Source organism: Mytilus galloprovincialis, chromosome 14 (genome assembly GCF_965363235.1).
Source record: "Mytilus galloprovincialis chromosome 14, xbMytGall1.hap1.1, whole genome shotgun sequence".
Taxonomy (NCBI): Eukaryota; Metazoa; Mollusca; class Bivalvia; order Mytilida; family Mytilidae; genus Mytilus; species Mytilus galloprovincialis.
In genome coordinates this window covers 63,077,079-63,098,947 of record NC_134851.1, presented here as the reverse complement: position 1 = coordinate 63,098,947, position 21,869 = coordinate 63,077,079, and the positions used below count along the sequence as shown (strand labels likewise).

The following is a 21,869-nucleotide window of genomic DNA, read 5'->3' as shown; positions in this document are numbered from 1 at the left end:
AAACATAAATTGAGTAAAGCGTCATTGGTTAGTAATATAACAATGTTCCGGTTTAATTGTTAGGAAAACACGATACACTGTGTATAGTTCCTTAGTTAGATAATCAGTTATAAGAATCGAACATTCGTTCTTTTTTTGCACATTTATACTCCATTATTATTGACAACCTGACTATGATAATATTAAAGATACGATGATCGGTATGCCGTGTATACTTTCTAGTTGTGTGCTTAGACAAAATAGAGCTTGTTAATTTATGGTCAGAAAGTGATGAAAATAAGTGATACGAACAGTGCATTGATCTGGCATGTCTGTCTAAGAAATGGTACGTTGGCTTACTTTTGAATGATTACATTTCCCTTTTTGACATCGAAGCTTAAAACTTAATTTTGACAAATTATCAAAAAATCTATAGATTTTAATAAAACGCCGCAACAACATTAACTGTTTTCTTTTAATGAATAAGAACATTTATTTGACAAGGAACTCTCTTTATAAGAATCTTGATCACGAATAAACAAAAAAAGTGTTGCATTTTAACTGATCATGTTATTATATTTCAAAGGTCATTTGAAACTTGTAAATGTTTACGATTTTTTCTAGACAAAACATCATTAATACTGAAGATGAGTAATATTGATTGTCATTCTGCATGCCCACCTTCAATTTTATAGGAGTACATTTTTTCCAATCAGGTTGATCTAAATTAACTTTTTTTTAAATTAAATTTGCAACACTTGAAATGTAGCATAATATCATGCAGGTGTATTGAAAGTCATACTGTGAAGAAAAAAAAGGCAAATACCAGCGAATACGAATTATATAATTGTTTTTCTCGTTTGAATGGTTTTACACTAGTAATGTTTGGGATCTTTATAGCTTACTGTTCGGTGGGAGCCTAGGCTTTGTGTTGTAGGCCGTACAGTGACCTATAATTGTTTACTTTTATAAAATTATGATTTGGATTGATAGTTGACTCGAGAAGAGATCGGATTAGACGAGTAAAGAATCCAATCACTTTCAGACCAATCGTATCCTGTTTCATTTGTGGTTCACTTTACTTTGACCATGTCTGATTGCTGCGTGATCACTGAGATTAATTTATTTTTTATCACAGACCAACTACACCACACAGATGCATTCGATTACTTTTCAATCTCTACTCGGTTATCCATACGTTCACATGCCTGCTTCAAAACTAAATAAGAGGGTTTTCTGGTCTGATTATCTCTCACATGTTGCTGTCCAATATCAAATGCACAAAGAAGGATAAGCAGATTTTGCACTACACACTGCACCCGTCGTATTGCTTAATTAAGGAGAAGCTTTTTTGGTGTTATCATTTTTAAGAAATGAAATATGAATTTATTATATTTGTATTATTATTCTATTTTTTACGATTGTATACGGTTTCATTGCGTGTATGTCTAAGTTGTAATGTTACACTATTGTTTCAGGTAATGATAACGTTTGGTAACTATTAAAATGTTAAACCCGTTGAATTTTTTTGCACCTGTTCTAATTCAGGAACCTTTTTATATACACTGGATCATTGGTTTTTACCGTTTGAAAGGTTTAAACAGTAGTCAGCACTTCGGTGTTGACCTGAATATCACTTATAGGGTCATTTAAAAAAAAATCCTGTAACAAAACTTTTAATCTTTTTTTGGCTTGAAAACTCTTTTGATCTGAGCGTCACTGATGAGTTTTATGTAGAAACGAAACGCGCGTCTAATAGATGTCATACACGGAGTCAAATCGATAATATTTTTATGTTTAGTCGTGAAATTTGAGGCAATCGGAATCAGCGAGTTGATTTTCACAGGCAATATATAACCTTCTAAAATATATATGGATCGAGCGATATACCAGCTATAGGACAATTCAGACTTTTCCGCTTTGTAGTGTATTAAATTGTCTTTCAACTGCAATTGGAACGCTCATTCTTTTTGATAAGTTAAACAGAGTATATGGTGTAATGGTACTGGTCTGGTGTGATAACAACATTAATATAATAATTATATCCAACTATGACATTGCTAATACTAGCAGTTTTATTTTAAAAGAAATTGTATATACAATGCATATTTTATGTTCATTTTCTGAATGATTACTGTATAGAAACCGTATCAAATTGCGTTATAACCGTTTTAAACTGAAGTTAACTTGTTTTGTTAAAGGTAGTTTAGCAGAGCAACACTAATATAAAAATAGACATGTGTACTCTATATTCATTATCACGTTGACAAAAATAAATATGATCCTTCTGAATAAGATCATCAAGTTCATCAATGAAATTGTAAAACACAAATTTAAAACTAGGAACAATAAATATTTTGTTTTGAAAGTTATCCAATATGACTAACAATGCATATCCTTGCTCTATTTCTAAATCGTTCCTGTAAACAATACGAAGGTAGCATTTAGATTATAAACCAAACAGGTGCACTTTATTTAGTTACTAGTATAATATTAACTTTTTGAAAAAATGTGCTAATTACTAAGAATAACTACAAATTAGATCATAAAATCTCAAAATTATCAAAACGAATGACATGCATGCTTAGTAAGATTAATGCACTGATTCAAGGATATTTCTGCTTTTTACTTATTATCTGGTAAGATAAATAACTCAATATTAACGAGTGGAACGTTTATGCAGTTATAATCTGTTGACGGTCAAATATGAATACGCACAACCCACCAATTTACACGCGAGTAAATGTTTAAGGATCATGACAGTTATTTGACTCTTTAATTTGATTGCTCTTCGAGGTTTGGTAATTTTATCTTAAAGATGACAACAAAATGTTTTGGGACATACATGGTTCTATTTTGATCGATTGAAATTTTAGCTTGATAGCAAAAACCACAATGAAAATTGTAATTCGTTGCCTAGTATGCTAGATGTTTACCGATGTTTACATGGGAGTACCGATTATAAGGTTGCTACACATTTATAATGCATTATTGTGTGAAACATTTTGATATAAAAGATGTACATGATAATAAATCGGTAAATGGGCTAACCTGAAGAAGGAATTGTAAACTTTGGGTCAACCTTTTAAACGTCAGTGATACAAGTACAAGTCAAATTCATTAACCCCGGTAGAGCACGCAATATTATTACAAGTACATAAGTGTGGTATGTTGTACATTCTCTACACAACGATACGTTTCACGTTTATCACTGAATGAGAAAAGTGACATAGATAAGTGATACAAACATCATAAATATACTTGAGAACGATGTCTGTCTATGAAAGTGCAATACAATTACTGTTATTTCATTAGCTGTTCGTTGTGTAAGGTTGGCCTACTATTAAAAGGTAAAATGTCTTACTGTCAACGAAGCTTTGTTTTTCACAATCACATACATATGTAGGACTCAAATCTATGTTGGGTAGCAAATTCAACGGGGTTCGCAACCACACACATTCATAAATGATGAATTCATATACAATTAAACAGATTTCAAGATTGCAATGATGTGGAATTATATTTATTTCATTGTTAGCACATCTTTTTTATTTGATGTCAAATTGGTATCCGTTAATTTCATCATTCACTTTATAAACTTTGCCGCAGCCGGTAACATATTTACTATACTGACTCATTCTCTAAAATATTCGGACTGAAAACGGCGGTGCCTTTATTCATTACAGGTTTATGCCGCACAAGCACATTTTCCCTTTTTCTTGATTATAGGTCACATCTTTTCTTAAACCTCCCGCAATTTAATGTGAAGGAAAATACCTTCATCAGGAATGGTGTACTGATCTATTGGTTCCACCATCGTTAGCAAACACAAAGTTTGGAAAGGTCTCATATTTATACAAGTTCAAGTTTATAAAGTAAAATATTTGTAATAGACTTATATTTGAAATGAAGCTTGCAAAAGTAAGAGCATTTCATCTAAACAATCAAAATGCTTACTGTTATGGAATTTGGTATAACAATCTGGAGAATTGAATATCGCTTGATATGGTTATCGTATTGAAATAAAACATATACTTATAAAGAACAGAGAAGAGATTAACAAACACAGGATTGATAAACAGTTATCTACAAATGATATGGAAAGTACGTTGTAGCAATACCATTTAAGATTAATTTAGAAATAATAAGGAAACTACGGTGTAGCAATTTTATATACGATTTGCATTAAAAAGGAAATATGTAAGTCACTCATTTCAGTTATGTAAAACAAACTAGACAATGCACATATTAAACACAGAATCAGAAATATTTTCAATTTGAACAGTTTTAAACTGCATTTAAACAAATACCGTTTATAATCCGTGTAAGATTGACCTATCCACACCCTTATAACATTTTCTTATTAAAGTCGGATCTAATTTCTGATTAGAGTTCTGTCTTACAGTGCAACGTTAACAAAATAAACGTGTTAACTATATATTATTCTAACGTTGAAAGAAAAGAAATATGATAGACACATATCTTTAGAGTTATGTACAATGAATATCAATGGTCTATTGTTTAAATTGTTTCTGTACAGAAATATTATAAAGATGATCATCTAAATTTAAAACCAGGCTGGTGTGCTTTATTTTGGATATTCAATTTTCGAAAAATAATTTATTATGCAGGAATATTCATTTCAACACGTCAAAAGTCAACTTCATGTAATTCACACAAATCAAATTAAGTCACAGAACCTGCATAATGTCATTGTTTAGCCAATAGAAAAACGAATATCAATAAATATATGTTCAAATATTAATAGAACAGATTAAAATTTAGTCCAGGGTTTAGCTAAAACTGTTTCACCACCGTCAAGTAATGAAGATGTGTACATAAATGCTAAAAAAGCTGAACTTAATTTCTTACATCTATTCACAAAGCTTAAATGAAAATGAATAGGTCAGGAGAACGAAAACCAACCATTCTCTCGGACAGAATCATTTCAGCATACCAAGGAACATACCAAGGAATGTTGGTCCTTAATGCTCTTCAACTTCGTTCTTTATTTGGCCTTTTTAACATTTTTGGATTCGAGCGTCACTGATGAGTCTTTTGTACAAGAAACGCGCGTCTGGCGTAAATATAAAATTTAATCCTGGTATCTATGATGAGTGTATTAATTCCCAATGTTCTTAATGTATATTCGTGTATCAATCGGTTTTTAATAATATCGTGGTGTCCTAGTGTAATGTCGTATTCATGGGAGTTGTCGATATTTATTTTGTGTTAAACATGTTGTTATGTACCATTATATTATACTATTTAATATTTTTCTGTCCTGTGTGTTCATGCGTTTTTTTGTACTGTTTACCTATCACATTATTTTACCATTTTAGTAGTAATTTTAACATTGCCATATAAGCGAGAAATTTGGCCAGACTTTAAACCATGATCAACCCCTATTTTCCCAAGTCAGGAATATGTTCCGTGGTATTCCTCTTATAGTTTATGTGTTTCCTTCGGTTTAAGTATGTGACCTGAATTTTGTTTTCGTTTAGAAAGATATATAGAAGCCTTAACAATGGAGCTTAACATGTACGAATATGTTACGATGTACATGTAAAAACATGTTTAAACTCATTTTTATAACATTTTCTTTAATCTAGATCATGCCTTTGCTATGTAGTGTACCAAAGACCCGGCTGTTCATTTTAACAGGTAGTATTTTAAGGAAGATAAGTTTAATCAACATCTTCAAAACAAATAGAATTATTAAGGGTTTTCTGTTTCGGTATATATCGATTGTCTATATTGTAGCTTTACAATTCATTTGACACTTTGGTAGCTTACTTTTGATGAATAAAATACCGAGAATTATAAACGGCAGCTTTTAAATGTGCGTCACATTATATTATGCATGTCCAAACTCATGAAGGTTTATGTTCAGTTGTTCTCGTTTGTTTTTGTTATCAGTACACGAAATGTCTTAATTGATAGCTTATATTTGATCATATCCGTTTATTCCTTCATTACTTTTGTAAATATGGTAACTTAGAGCTGGAAATAGTGCAGTGACCTCTTTTTATAAATGAAAAAAGGTATTGTTCCCTGGATATCCGTTTGTTTTGTTAGTGATCAGATACTATTTACTTACTCCTCAAATCTCTACGCCTGTTATTAAAATCTATTGCATCGTGTGGTGTAAAGCAACTCAAAAGTACCCAGGTTAATAAACTAAGCACCAGGGTCTGTACAGCTCGCCTGTGATATAAGTAAAAGTAAAATGACAAAAATACATCCATAGAAAATTCAAAACGCAAAGTCCTTTTATAAAACGGCAAAATCAATGTGCAAACACGTCAAACGAATAGAAATCAGCAGTCATATTCCTCATTCAGAACATGCATTTCCTTATGTAGAAAATGTTAGAATAAACATGGTTTCATAGCTTGCAAAACCCCTGAATTATATGACAGTCTAAAACAATTCCAATATATTGACTACAATGTATGAGTATATCAAAATCAGGTATAAAGGGAAAACAAATATAATTAATAAAGTAACAGTAGTTTACCGTGGTTCGAAATTTATAAATCGATTGGGAAAAAAAGCAAATACGGGTTACAAACTAAAACTGAGGGAAACACATGAAATATGAGAGGAGAACTACAACACAACAAACACACAGAAACGAACTATAATACAACAATGGTCATTTTTCTGACTTAATACAAGACAGTTTAAGAAAAAATGGTGGGTTAAACCTGGTTTTTTGGCCATGCCAAACCTCCTACTTTTATGACAATGTTAATTATAACATAACAATGACAAGACTACATGACAACACTACATTACAATTAAATGGGAGAACACGTAGCACAGCAAAAACACGAATGCTAACAAAAAGGTACCAAGTTTAACATTTAATACTCCAGACGCCCGTTTAGTCCATACAAGACTATACAGTGACGTTCAGATGGGAAAAAAATCGAAAGCAAAAACAAAACAAATAGAAAACCATTTCATAGTAAAGCATTGAAAAATCAAAGATTTTAAAGTTGACATATTTTTTATGGGAAAATCACCATGAACATTTTATCAAAACACTTAATTACATGATACTTATATGTGGCTACCCGCTAAATTCACGCTAATAAAGCTAGCTTATGTAATATTGTTTAGCTTTTGCGTGATTTCCCTCTTATTTTCAGTATTTCATACTAAAATATCTCATCATGAATACCAGGATTAAAATATAGTATTTTCGGCACGCGTTTCGTTTACAAAAGGTTCATCAATGACACTCGAATCTACCAAAGTGAAAAAGTTCGAAGTTTAAGAGCATAGAGGACCAACCAATTTTTAAAGTTTTGTCATATACAGCTAAGAACATCTATTCATTTGTCATTTAGGAGCCTTTTATAGCTGAATATGTGGTATGGACTTTGCTCAATGTTGAAGGCCGTACGGTGATTTACAGCTGTTAATTTCTTTGTCATCTGATCTCTTGTGGATAGTTGTCTCATTGACAAATATACCAAATGTTTTGCATATATAGTCTTGTGTTCCCGTACTTTTTTTCTTAAAAGTTTTCTATCTAAGTAATACATACAAATGCTGCATCACCAGATACGTTGTCATCCTTGATAGAATAACAACCTTTCCCTATCTTCTCGTATGGTTTTTCGCAGCTCACTGTTTAACATAAAAAAAAAGATACGAAAGATTTATAACTTCATAACTTCATATCATGTAAATTCATAATTCATATCTTTTATTACAATGTGTACAATGTGCATTTACATGTAAATAACCTCTTCATAGACACAAGGATTGAAATTTGATATTTACGCCGGACGCCCGTTTTGACTATAGAAGACTCATAAGTGACGCCCGAATAAAAAAATGTTAAAAAGGCCTAATTGATATGTTGAACAGCATCAAAGATAAAAAATCCTAAACGTTTTGCTAAATACAGCTAAGTCAAGGCAACAGTACATGTAGTATGCCACTGTTCAAAATTCATAAATCGATAAAGAAACAAAAAAAGGGGTTACAAACTTAAACTGAGGGAACCTATCAAATATAAGAGGAGAACAAAGGAACAACAGAAACACAACACAAACAGGGAACACACATAGAAACAAATGTTAATGTAACAACAGTCATTTTCCTGACTTGGTACAGGGTATTTTATGACAAAAATGATGGATGAACCTGGTTTTGTGGCATGCCAAACCTCCTTCTTGAATGGCAGTGTTAATTATAACATTTAAATGACAACAATACACTACAGGGTTACAATATATAAACAGGTAAATGGGACAACATATAGGAAAGAGAAACAAAGGAATAAAAGCCTTCAAAAGGTAACAGGTTAAAAAATATTTGTTAACGCCGGACGCGCGCTACGTCCACACAAAAATATGTTCAGATGTAAAAAAGTTTGAAAGCCGTAACAACTACAAAGTTGAAGATCGCCGAGGACCAAAAGTTTCAAAAAGTTGTAAGGCCAGGGTTATCCGTCTGGGACAAAAACATCATTATTATCAAGAATAATACATAGTTTTGCTAACAGTTAATTATATAAAATGACTATACAATAGATACACATGATTAATTTGAAGTGGTGACTAGCTAAGGTAACACTAACAAATAGGTAGAAAAAAAAAACCATTTACTTAGGCTAAACAATTGAAATTATCAATCTGGCAATTGATGGTAACAGCTTTTAGACGAATTATGTATGCATAAGTAAAAGAAATAAATTTGGCAAAAATATCTCATCATTATAATCAAAATAAAACCACATCTTTTTATTCTTTACATTACTCTAATAGTGTTTCTTTACTAATGCTTTAGCAATTATGGCAAAAAATGATGATTTGAAACATTGTTTTTATAGGTAGATTTAATAGTTAGAGACATAGAACATGAATCAAAAACAAATGTTGCAAACCTGTTGTTATTTGCATGCTTTACAAAAAACCAGGACAACATTTGATCTTTATAATAACTACGTTTCTAAAAAGTAATGTATAACTGACCATGTATCTTTGTTAGCTATATCGTTCTTCAAAATTTAATTTGCTTTCAAATATCTTGCGTATTGAAAGTTTCATATTTTAAAACAAAATTTGCTGCTTATTGTGTTTATAGTCATAAATGGTTGAGGTCCTATTCATTTTCAAAACTTACCGCTATTCATGTTATTTAGCATTTTTTAGCTTTTAATTACGGTTATCGATCTACTTATCAGTCCGGATCCATAACGAGTTTATACTTAATAAAGTATTATCTGCATACACCCATATTGACGTTCTTTCTTGTATCGATCTACCTCTTACACCCAGGTATACACTATGATATACTCAACAAGTAACATTCGATTTTTTTCACTTGCATCGATTGACGTGCATGCTTACACTTGCATCTACAAAGTTTGTCAAACTATACACCTTGTTAAAACTCACCTCTGATCGAATCAGTAAGTTATGTGGATTTGGTTTTAAACTAAATGCACCTAACTTTTGTCAACTTTATTGTATGGTCTTACATTTTAACTCAATTCCCTCGTTCATTTCTAATAGAGAAAAGTAAAAAAAAGAACATGTGCACATTTCCTTTTTGTTTTCATCGTTCTATATACTGTTTATTCATTTATTTTCGTGGATACCAATTTTCGTGGTTTAAAAAAAGCCTCCCTATTCGTGAATATTCGTCATTATCATTATTATTGTTATTATCATTATACAGTATTTATAACAGCGCATTATATAATATTAAAATAACCCTAAGCGCGTTACAAACTATATCCATTCACATATATAAGTATTATCAATAAAGTATATACGTCCATGTTAAAAACTTCTAAATCAATAAGATTTTAGAAATATAGCATTGATAAACAATAAAATATATATAAAATGGGCCTGATCAAATTAATAAAATGAAAATGGAAAAGGGAAATATGTCAAAGAGACAACAACCCGACAATAGAACAGACAACACCAGAAGGTCACCAATTGGTCTTCAATGCAGCGCAAAACTCCCACACCCGGAGGCGTCCTTCAGATGGTAATTAGGGAGATATTGAATCTGTACCAATAAAAATAAGTTAAACTTCAATAACATTTGCTAATAAAAATTCGAAATGAACCAATAAAGGTAAGTTCAAAATTCAAAGTCTGCATTCTTTCCTTCAGAAGTGGATTATTCGTTTAACATCTAAATTCATGGTTCTCCTGTACCCACGAAATCCACGAAATTTGATATCCAACGAATATAGATGAATTCACAATACTAGACGTTTTCTCAAACACTTACCATTAACTGTATTCTGTATGACTTCCTGGTTAAATATCTCTCTCAGTTGTTGATTCAAATTTGACATATTAAATTCAGCATATAGAGGACCTGTAGCTTTGTTATTAAGTAAAGGGATATGTGCGTTTGTTTCTCCGTCAGCTCCACAAATTGCAGACATCAAGCAGTAGAAAAGCCAGACATCACTATGCAGAGCAGACATATTTGAAATCTGTGTACAACTGAACAATGGAAAACTTTACGACTATGCACACAAAACTATACCTATATATTGATCATTTGAAGTGCGAACATCCGAATATTGTAATTATGTTGTAATTTAACAGTACATGTTGGGCGTTAGTTAAACAAATGCATCATTGAGTGTCTTATTGACTAACTAGGCGTTATAGATTTCCACCCTAAATATATTAAGCACTTTTGTAATAGATATAATTAAAAAAATCACTTCCTTGCTAATAAGTTAACTCCCAAGACAGTCGAGTGTCATCAAATATCAACCAATTGTAAGTGTTTCTTTGATTGGTTCGAACTTTAATTATAAGTGTTTGTTCAATTGCCATCAAGATTGAAGTACATTTGTAGTAACATGACAACATTTAATGATAAACAGAAACGATTTACGTAATTTTATGACTGTGAAATTTACCAAGGATAATACACAAGTACTGATTTTGCAAAATAAACATTCCGATTGCTTCTAAACTGATTGTAAATTTCTACACCATGTACATGGTCCAACAATTTCATACTTCTGTCAAAACATCAGACCCGAAAATAAACAACCTTGAAATTAAAATACATGATATAAACAAAATATATCTGTTTTTCAGTGTATATAAATAGTCTCAAAACATGTTAAAGAAGCAACAGCAAAATCTAATATATATGAAAAGTTAAATAAAATTATGTGTTTAATTACATGTATGCATGCTTATGTTTGTTTGTGTTATGTTTTATTTATGTTCATGTACATGTACACTGACAAGTTTTTGTATATATTTTGTTTATTACATGCACTTATCTTACACATGATCATGTATCATAGTTTTATAGTAATCATAAAATCATACAACTAATGAAAATATGTTGTAAATATGAGGTGAAACAAATATATCTTCTTTTTGCATCTATGTAAAAAAAAACATTTAAACTCAAAATTTAACAATGGGTAAAAATCTAAATATAATATATTGTATCACTAACCTGTCAAGTTTAGGCCAAAAAGGAACAAGAGAAAGATTACAATTATGGACAAAAAATCAAAAATGTAACATTCTTTTCTTGCAAGAGTCACATTTTATAGAAAAAAATGAAAAAACAATAAATAATGAGGTTGATGGTAAAATGTTTCATAGTTATGGTAACACACAATCAAGAGGGGCATCAATCTATGTGAAAAATAATTTAAAATGTAAGACAATAAATGAGATAAAAGATACAGAAGGCAGAATAGTTTTGATAAACAGAAATAAATGACAACATTTTTACTTTAATAAATGTATATGCTCTAAATCAACACAAACACAGAAACAAATTTAAAAAAAAAGGTTCAAAATATAGGTTTTCTTATACTTGGAGGTGACATGAACAAAACCCTATCAATAAATGATAAAAAAAACTAATAATACCTCACGAAACTACACACCAGTGAATAGTTTAAAAAATTTAATAAAGAAAAATAATTTAACAGATATATGAAGAGAACTTCATCCAAATACAAGTCAATTCACATGGAGAAGGAAAAATGATACAAAAATAGCCAGTAGAATTGACTTCTTTTGAATAAGTCCTGATATAAGACTGCATGTTATGACAGTAGTTATTCGACCTGCAATGATCTCATATACTGATCACCAAGCCATTTCTTTACAATTTAGACAAAATTCGGATTCTTTAAAATAAATAATAGCATACTTAAAGAGCAAAATTATATTGATCTCATAAATAAATTAATCGAAAACTTCTAAAAAACAAACACTCACCAAAAATTTGAAAATACTCTGGGATATGTTTAAATCAGATGTAAGAACCGCAAATCTAACTTACTGCAAACAAAGGTCATCTACAAAATAAAAATGATATACAAAATTTAGAAATAAAATTAGGAAAATTAAATGGAAAAACAGATGCAAGCCCAACTATGAAAAAAGAAAATAAAACCATTGAAAACAAACTTGAAAACCTCTACTAAAATAAAGTTAAAGGTGCACAAATAAGATCCAGAGAACAATGGTTAGAAGAAGGAGAAAAAAACATTAATTTTTTCCTGGGCCTTGAAAAATCAAGACAAACCAAAAAGAGTATTACAGCGCTTACAGATAAAGATGGGAAAATAGTTACAGAACACTCAGAAATTCTAAACATAGAAAGATTATACTATGAAAATCTATATAAAAGCACTTCTCCGAATTTAACAGATATAGAAAGTTATATAAATGAAACCAACATTGATCACAAACTATCAGAAGTTGAAGGTGAATCCTTGGGGGCCCCTTAACAGTAGAAGAATGCACTAAGGCAATATTTAAAATGAAATTAAATAAATCTCCAGGAATAGATAGGCTAAGTGTAGAATTTTATCGCACTTTTTTTGAGTAATTTAGAAGAATTTACTGTTGAAGTTTTTAATAAATGCTATGGAGAAGGAGAACTAACAACCATACAAAAAATAGGTATAATATCCTTAATTTACAAAAAATAGACCCTTTGTCACTGGATAACTATAGACCAATTACACTATTAAATGTAGATACTAAACTCATTGCATATAAAACCAATACTATTAAAGATAATTCATGGCGATCAAACTGGTTATATCAAAAATAGATATATTGGTTTTAATATACGCAAAATCCAAGACATTATAGATAATGCTGAAATTTTCATATTGATGGTGCATTACTTTTTACTGATTTTTCAAATGCTTTCGATTCATTAGAATGGGGCTTCATATACGAAGCCCTTACACATTTTGGTCTCCCAAACTCATTCAATAAATGGGTTAAAACATTATATAAAACTATTGAAAGCTGTATGCTAAACAACGGCTGGATTTCAGAAACCTATAAATTTGTATCTCGTGGGATACGACAAGGGTGTCCATGCAGTTCTCTATTTTTCAAAATAGAGTAGAAATTCTCGCATGTAGAATAAGGCAAGATACTGGTATTAAGGGATTTCAAATTAAATTAGACTCTAAAACATATAGTCTGAAAATTTGACAACTAGTTGATGACACTACTCTTTTTTTTTAAATGTATGCAGGAAATAAGCTATGCCTTAAACTTGTTGAAATATTTGGAACACTCTCAGGTCTTAAACTTAACCGATCTAAACAGAGGGCATATGGTTAGGCCAATTAAAAAGTTGCAAAGAAAAATCTGAAAATATAAACTGGAATAAAGAACTTATTAAAAGTCATGGGGTATATTTTGGACTCAACAAAGATGAATGCGACAGATTAAATATAGAAAGAAATTTAAGCAAGTCTCAAGATGCAATCAATAGCTGGAACAGAAGAAATCTTACAATGATAGGGAAAATAACAGTAATTAATCTCCTAGCCTACCAAATTTAACTTTCTTGGCATCAGTTACAACTATATCCAATTTTTTTTGGAATGAATTAAAAAAACTGATTTATAACTTCATTTGGGGCAATTAAAAAGAAAAAGTTAAACGGATAACTTTATATAAAGATTATTTGGAAGGAGGCCTAAAAATGATTAGTATTAACAATTTCCTATCAGCTATACAATTATCCTGGGTCAAACGATTAACACCAACACACTTTGCAAACTGGAAAGCTATTCCCCTTTTCTTTTTTAATATATTTGAAGAAAACTTTTCTTTATTCGACATAATCGAGGTAGCATAAAAGCAATCCCAAATCTTAGTAAAACACTCCCTCTTTTTTACTTAGAAATAATTAAATGTTGGTTTAAAATAAAAAAATATCTCAAACAAAAACAACAATACAACTTTTATTAATATAAGACAATAATATATTTGGGGCAATAAGCATATAAAATTTCAAAGCAAATGCTTAATATTTTCAAATTGGATAACAAATGGGATACTATTTATTAATGATATAATCGACAAAAAAGGAAATATTTCACAAAATATTGTATTAGATAAACTAAGAATTGAATCAAATTGGATATCAGAACTATCGAGAATAAAAAATGCAATACCAAAAATGTGGCAAATGGAAAAGAAATCAGATAAATCGTGCTATACTCAAGTAAAAACCGATAAAAAACTATACTTAAAAACACAAAACAACACAAAATTGATCTGCATTGAAAATCTCCCATCGAAAGAAATATATAAAAGCATTAATTCATGTAATATATTGGAAGAAACACCAATTGGCTTTCTAAAATGGAAAACACAATTTAAATTAGACTCGTCAAGCTATTTGTATAAAATGCTTAACTTTATATTTTACAGCTTACAAGTTAACAAATTAAAAATATTCAGGTGGAAGCTACTTCACTATATCCTTCCTTGTAAACAGCTATTGTACATCTGGCAACTGCAAAGCGATGATCAGTGCCATATTTGCAACCAATTAGAAAACTATGAACACTTTTTCATCACATGCCAATACTTTCAAAATTTTTGGAAAAAGGTCAAATTACTACTTGACAAAATCAAAATTGGGACACATATAATCACTTTCAAAAATCTAATACTTGGGTATAAAATATATGATAAAAACTACTATGACATCAATCTGTTTCTGACAGTATTAATGTTCTCTATTCATAAATTTACATATGCATCAGTGTATAAACACAAAAATGTTGATGTCTACAGAATTTTTAAGTAAGAATTTCAACAATACTTTGATAGTATGAAAGTTCTTGATAAAAAATCAAGTAGGTTTTTGAGTGATGTTTATAAAAATATATATTAACCATGTTTATTTTATAAATCATAAAATGTATTTTTATTTAATATCATTACACATATCATGTAAGATGACTCATAGGCAATGTAAACAAGTGTCATGTGTGTGTTTAAAAGTGACAAATGATGAATGTTTACCTGTACAAAAAGTCAGCATGCTTACTGAACATTGACCCTGTACTATCTAGTGTCAGACTAGAAATTCTTTGATATTTTAGAATAAATCATGATGCTTTCTATAAAACTATCATAAAACAATTGAAATATTTCCAAAACTCACCATTAGAGACACTTAAATTAGATGAGAACCTTTTGCTCATCATAAATACACGTGGCATTCTTTAATCATCCGATCATCTCAACTTTCACGTGAACTTGTTTTGATCAAGGTAAGGTCAACGATAAACTTATAAACAATATCGGACAATAGATAGTACAAATTCCGTAATTACGTAATATGAGGAAACTGTAAAAGACAAATTGTCAAAATCAATGTATTTATATATTATTATTGTATAACTAATCATTTTTAATAGATAATAATGTTACTGTATAATCTGCCTGGTTAAGCAGTAACTAATTTAAAGGGATACCCGACTGAATGCTGTGAGTCGAGTAAGTTGTAAATAGGAAAGCAATGTGTAATAAAAGATTTATTTTATTAAAAAAAAGGATAATACTGTTGATATATTATATATTGTTGATGTTTTTTTCTGCACTTTTGTTTCAAAAAAGGGAGAAGGTTTTGCAACTGTTTACACCTGTTCTTAGTTAGGAATATGATGGTCACAGTAGTTGTCGTTTTTTGATATAATTCATAAATGGTTCCTGTTTCTCAATTTTTGATATAGGTTAGACCGTTGGTCTTCCCGTTTGTATGATTTTACACTTGTAAATGTTAGGGCCTTTTAAAGCTTGATGTTTGGTGTCAACCGAGGCTCCGTGTTGAAGACTGTACCTTAACCTATACTGGTTTGCTTTTATAAATTTTGACTTGGATGGGGAGTTGTCTCATTGGCACTCATACCATATCTTCCTATATGTATGATAATATGAAACAGTTAGGTTCGATTCCCCACCTATTTTTTTTATGTTAGAAGAATTGTAGTATCGCATTTAATAATGAAGTCTACAATACAAGGACGTTTTTTGAAAAGTTGATAAGACTTACTTTAAAACTATTTGATTTCAAAATGCACAACGCACAAATCTTTTAAGTATAATTAAATGCGTGAATGTATTTTTCCTCATTTAGGTTTTATTCGTAACTTCTGGACAATTTTAAATCTCGTTTTTTTGGTGAAGTTAGTTCAAATCTTTTCAACCCTTTATACCCAAATTCCCCATATGAAATTATATTTTTGAAAATACTGAGGTCTTCATTCTAAAGTAAAATACCGGACGCTCCATGAGTTGATGTGAATGGAATCACAGGACTTTTAATATTTCAACCCATTATGGGCTGATTTAAAATACACATGTAAGATAGGACAAAACGGGGTTGTTTAATTTGATATATGCTTTATGTGTTTCTTTTTGTTTTGTTTTTGGTCTAATTGAGATTGTGACACAGTGATGACTGCTGTACACCTATTTTGACAATTGTCATACAAATAGACGTTTAGCACTATATAACTAGATTCAATCCACCCTTTTCTACATTTGTAAATGCCTGTCATGAATATGACAGTTGTTGTCCATTCGTTTGATGTGTTTTTTATCATTTGATTTTGCCATTGATTAGGGACTTTCCGTTTTGAATTTTCCTAGGAGTTCAGTATTTTTTGTGATTGTACTTTTGAATCAGAATAGTTTTTTTTAGAACTTGAACGTCTTGCATTTTCGTGGATATTTGCATGGTTTTGTCAAAGTCTGTATACAACTCAATATCAAATGCGTGATTCGATAAACATTTACAATCGTGGTTCACCTGTTCCAACGCAAACCACTCAATTGGTTTCCCACAAATGATAATGAATCCACAGTAATTTGGTTTGATACATGTTATCTTGTGACTTACTTTATTGAACTTTGGAAGATATGCATTATACAAATATTAATTTCGGAACTTAAGTATTTGTGTTCCATTTGTCTAGATGTTCAATGAAGTATTGGGATAATGTGTTGAGATAATACAAACCACTGAACAGTATGAACATATCTCAATTTACTGCAAGCGAACTATCTGAACAAACCGCAATGGTTAAGTCTGAATAGTTATCAAAGGTACCAGTATTATAATTAGTACGCCAGACGCGCGTTTCGTCTGCATAAGACTCATCAGTGACGCTCATATCAAAATATTTATAAAGCCAAACAAGGAACACGACTGACAGAATGAAAAAAATCTTAATTTGTCATTGTTCAAACTTTTTAGATGATGTGTAGATCTAAATGACAGTTAACGACAATAATTAAATACTTGTGTTTGTTTCATACACGCTTACTGGATTTTTCTTTTAAACAAAACCCTCACACACAGAATATCAGTTCGGGTTATTCATTCATATTTGAAAAAAATTGTTATAACACAAATGTAATCCTAAGGTACTTGCACATCATTGAACTTATATCTATATCTAACAACAAAGCTAACACAGTCTTATTTTATTATAGATGTTCCATGAGGTTTTTCATAAGCAAACTCAAAACGTCATCTAATCATAGTTACTTGAATGACGACTAATGTTTTATTATGTAGCGTATTCATCGTTGCTTGTTAATACCTTTTTAGAATATAGTTATTCAATTTGAAATAATTTTAACCCTTTGATTGAAAGTTTATTGACTCATAAATAAATGTAATAGTAGTATACTGCGGTTTGAAAGTCATAAATCGATTGAGAGAAAACAAATCCGGGCTACAAACTATAACAGAGGGAAACACATCAACTATAAAAGGAAAACAATGAAGCATCAGAAACACTAAAATGCAACTAAAAACAAAACGACAGTTCTTAGTATTTAGAATAATTCATACTTTTGCCAACAGTAAATTTATAAAAAATGACCAAATAATCAATATACATGTCTATATCGAAGTGTAGACTAACCACAGAAAAAAACGACCACGTAAAATAATCTAGGTCTGCAATATGAATTATAATAGCTACCGTAAAAACTTTTTGACGATTTTGATTTCTTTATGTTATTTTGGGAATTACGGTCTATGATTGAACGGAAAATCGAATGTAATTCCTTATATTATATACATTCAGAAAAGATAAATGTATATGTACGTTGCACACTCTGTAGTAGGATTACTCAATGTCGAATTAGATTATATACCGGTTTCGTAATAACATGAGCAACACGACGGGTGCCATATGTGAAGCACGATCTGCTTACCCTTCCGGAGATGCAAACAATACACACTGTAAAATGTATACACGTTCTATAGTTGAAATCGACAAGCCAAGACACTCGGTGATTGAACGAAATAGATTTGAGAATGCAGAACACATGGAACAGTTGCTCATAAATAATTAGTCAGTGATGTGCTCAATATAATATTCTAAAATTGTTACCATCTATAGATATAGGAAGATGTGGTGTGTGTGCCAATGAGACAACTCTCCATCCAAATAACAATTTAAAAAAAAGTAAACCATTATAGGTCTATGTACGGCCTTCAACACGGAGCCTTGGTATACATATTATTATATTAAATATAAACAAATTCATCAAAATATACAATGTTTTTTTTTACTTTCTGAAATTGCTTTCCGTGTCTTATACGTTTTCGCAAATCTTAAGTCAACGAACTGTTCGCAAAATCCAAATGAAAGAAAGAAGAACAGATAGAAAATAATACAGAAGTTAGGCCTATAAGGATCCTGTATTGTTTTGTAAGTGCATTATTTTGCTAAAGTAAACAACATTTACACTTTTAATTGAGGCACATTACTACTGTACAAACATTACATGAGCGTTGAACGTGTCAAACTGATCATCCCCTTGTTAATGTTTTTTTTTTTTTTGATTGAGTTAAGTCTGCCAATTGATATTTTATCGTATGTTTTTCTTTGTTGTGATGTTATGCTATTGTTTCAGAAAAAGGGAGAAGGTTTGGATCCATTAAAACGTTTAATCCCGCTGCAAATGTTTGCACCTGTCCTAAGTCAGGAATCTGATGTACAGTAGTTGTCGTTTGTTTATGTAATATATACGTGTTTCTCGTTTCTCGTTTTGTTTATATAGATTAGACCGTTGTTTTTCCCGTTTGAATGGTTTTACACTAGTAATTTTGGGGCCCTTTATAGCTTGTTGTTCGGTGTGAGCCTAGGCTCCGTGTTGAAGGCCGTACTTTAACCTATAATGGTTTACTTTTTAAATTGTTATTTGTATGGAGAGTTGTCTCATTGGCACTCACACCACATCTTCCTCTATCTATAAACACAGATATCCGATGTCCCGACAGGACTATTCCTGATTAAAATACGTCAAAAGCCTGATCAAAATCCTGTGAATCGTAGATGGAAATTCAAACTTTAATACGAAGGAGTAGGTCCGGTTAGGGACCGATTTTGGCCTCAAATTTCAGGTTCATCTAACGAAAGATTTTGGACACTTTTAAAACACTAAGTGTCTATTTCATTTGATTCAATTAGTTTATGTGAAAGATTTTAACTGATCGAGTCATTCAAAACGCTCCGATTTAAGCTTAAATATGAAAAATCTATCAAATATGCCATAAAACGTCACTTTTCAAATGGTTTTTGTCAAAAATGAAAGTGGCCGCATCCGTGTTCATCCCCAACCTTTATATATGTTATGTACTATCATCAACTACAACTTACATTTCAATATTATGAATGAACACGAATGCGGCCACTTTCATTTGAGAAGGAAACCATCTAAAATTTAACTAAAATGCTAAAAATATAAAGATTTCAGCAATTAATTATGACTTAATGATGCTAGTACAGACCGTGTGTATTTACGCCAAACATTTTTTATGTTAAGCTGAAAAAATAGATTTTGCAAAATACTCTACAAATTTTAAAGTTAATTGGTCTGATAAATGTAAGAAAAATCTGAAAAATCTGTTGAAGTCACTTCTGAAAAATCTTAGGACCCGATATATGTGCATTGTATTTGTCAAAAACAGCCCATAATTATGTAGCAGGAGCATTATTCTTTCCAGGAAACAGCTGAAAGATTACATTTTCACCATTTTGTAAAACTGCTATATTATGGGGCCAAAAAGGGGTCTTACTGGACCTACTCCTTTGTAAAACAATTATTTAATCTCGACAACAACCAGATGTTGTTCAGGAAGCGTCGATATTTAACTGATCCAAGCAAATTTGAACCGGTTACCTCGTTGTCAATCCGATATTAACTCGATTTGTATTTTTCGCATGGTAAACTACGACCGAATTTGTCCCGACAGCGTCCGGATTCTACCGAATGTAGTCCGACAGAGATCAGACTGTGACCATACAGTGAACCGACTCTGACGGAAGATATCCGTTAGAAAACTGTTCGGGATGGTCAGGTACTGGCGGAACGTAACCCTTTCACATTTAACTGTACCGTATTGGAAACGGTATTGTATGAACTCGTATTGTGATCTCTAATTGTTGAGACTCTAAAGTAGTTATCATTGCCGAATTTCGTATTGATACCGGGACTGTTTAGGCGAAAACAGTTCGCATTCGACAAAATATGGATGCAATTCGAATTCAATCGGCAGAAAAAACAGCAATGACAAATTTCTCCAGATTATTCTAGTTCAATAGGACAACGTCCTTAACACACTGAACATTGTCACGATTTTAATCCTATATAACAGAATATGTGACGACATATATAGTCACGATTGTAATCCGACTAGACAAAATCCGCTGAGTCTTCACTCATGTGAGGGACGCTCTGAACTGTCAGGGTGCTTGGTTGACCCCTCCGCACCATTTCCGATCCGTAGGAATCTGTTGCGAACGAATACGACTGTGTTCAGACAATAATAGGACATTCCAGATTATTGCGGCTAATTATCTGACTTTTCCGCTTTTCGTGTCTTATTGCTGTCTGATCTTAGACGGGAGCCAGAATCGGCACTGTGTGAACGTCGCATTAATGTACATGGTTTAAATACATTTTGAATACTATGTAAAACTTTTACTTTGAATGAATTGCTTAATTGGCAATCATACTAATCTCCTTATTTTTTTTTATATTAAGAATTATTATCAAGTTATGGAAAGAACGTAAAAAGACAATCTATGTATTACATATTTGTTTTTCGTTATTTTTTTTATATAAATAAGGCCGTTAGTTTTCTCGTTTGAATTGTTTTACATTGTCATATTGGGACCTTTTATAGCTGACCATGCGGTATTGGCTTTGTGAATTGTGGAAGGCCGTACGGTTACCTATAGTTGTTAATTTCTGTGTTAGTTTGGTCTATTCTGGACAGTTGTTTCATTGGTAATCATACCACATCTTCTTTTTTTATAATAACTAATAATGATTGAAGTCATTTTCGATACATCTCCCACCCGGAGTAAAAGTGATAACACGAACTGTTTTACTTGTCTCACATGATGTCGGCACTTATCCTTTTGACACTGTTATTTTCTGTCTTTGCACAATTATATTATCAATCTACGGTATATCTTATAGGATCAAATGATATGATTAAGATAATTTGTGTTTTGTCTAGATCTGTATTTTAACTACAATAAAATAGGACTG

At 31.1% G+C, this 21,869-nt stretch overlaps 1 long non-coding RNA gene across 1 annotated transcript; it reads right to left on the bottom strand.

The window, feature by feature from the left end:
* Window positions 1-6,160: 6,160 nt before the first annotated feature.
* On the bottom strand, window positions 6,161-10,489 carry LOC143059551 (uncharacterized). Its single transcript, XR_012973512.1, has 3 exons — window positions 10,252-10,489; window positions 7,538-7,620; window positions 6,161-6,186 (listed from the first exon to the last, which is right to left on the bottom strand). It is a non-coding gene; the product is annotated as an uncharacterized LOC143059551 (long non-coding RNA).
* Window positions 10,490-21,869: the final 11,380 nt, after the last annotated feature.